Genomic DNA, 1,221 nt, shown 5'->3' on the forward strand with positions numbered 1-1,221 from the left:
TTTTAGAGAGAGGAAGAGGAAAAGAGAGAGAGAGAGAGAGAGAGAGATTGATTATCACCCGAATGCACCCCAACTGGAGCTCAAACCTGCAATCTAGTTATATATCCTGACTGGGGATCAAACCCACAACCTTTTGATGTATGGGATGATGCTCCAACCAACTGAGCCACAGGGCCAGGGCTCTACCATTTTAACTATTTTTTAAATACAATCATACTGTTGCTAATCAACAGTGCTATAGATTATTTGTAGATATTCTCTATGAGACTGAGAAAATTTCCATTTTTTTCTGGTTTGCTGAGAGTTGTTATCATAAATGCATGTTAAATTTTGTCAATCTCTTTCTGCATCTGTGAGATTATTATATGTTTTTCTCTTTTATTCTGTTAATTTAATAAATCATATTGATTTGTTTTAGACGATTCCATCAAACTATTTTGGGTTAAAACCCACTTGTTCCTGGTGGATCATCATTTTACTATATTGATGGATTTATTTTACATTTTGTTAAGGACTTTTGAGTCTATGTCCATGAGTGGTATTGCTCTGTAACTTCCCTTTCTTTTAACATCTTCATTCGTTTTGCTACAGCGATGCTGGTCTCCGATGCTGGCCTGGAGTTTTCTTTGTGAAAAGGGTTTTCATTACAAATCCAGTTTCTTAAGACAGATTTCCTTTCTCTCTCTTGGCTTACGTCACTTCTACAGTTGACATTAAATTGTTTCTAGTATTCACTTATCCTTTTAATGCATGTAGCATTTGTGGTTACATTCTGATACTGGGGTTTTAAGTTTTCTTTCTCTTTTTCCCCTTCCCAGTCTTGCTAGTGTTTATCAATTTTCAAAGAACCAACTATGACTTTCATTGTTGTTTTCCTATTTTCATTTTTAAACTACTATTCTTACCTTTAATATTTCCTTCCTGCTCCTTGTTTTGTGTTTAATTTGCTCTTTTTTGCCTAGTTTTTAATCTTAGATTATTGTTTTAAACCTTCCTTTTTTTTAAACAATCAGCATTTATAATTATAAATTTTCCTCTAAGCAGTGCTATAGCTTACAAATTTGTTGTATTTCCAATATCATTCAATTTAAAATATTTTCTAGTTTCTTTTATGATTTCTTCCTTGACTAAAGAAGTGTGTTGTCTAATATTTTTAAAGTGGAGACATCTTTTTGTTATAGATTTCGAATTGAACTCCATTGTGGTCAGAACATACACTTT

Source organism: Myotis brandtii, unplaced genomic scaffold (genome assembly GCF_000412655.1).
Source record: "Myotis brandtii unplaced genomic scaffold, ASM41265v1 scaffold213, whole genome shotgun sequence".
Classification (NCBI taxonomy): domain Eukaryota; kingdom Metazoa; phylum Chordata; class Mammalia; order Chiroptera; family Vespertilionidae; genus Myotis; species Myotis brandtii.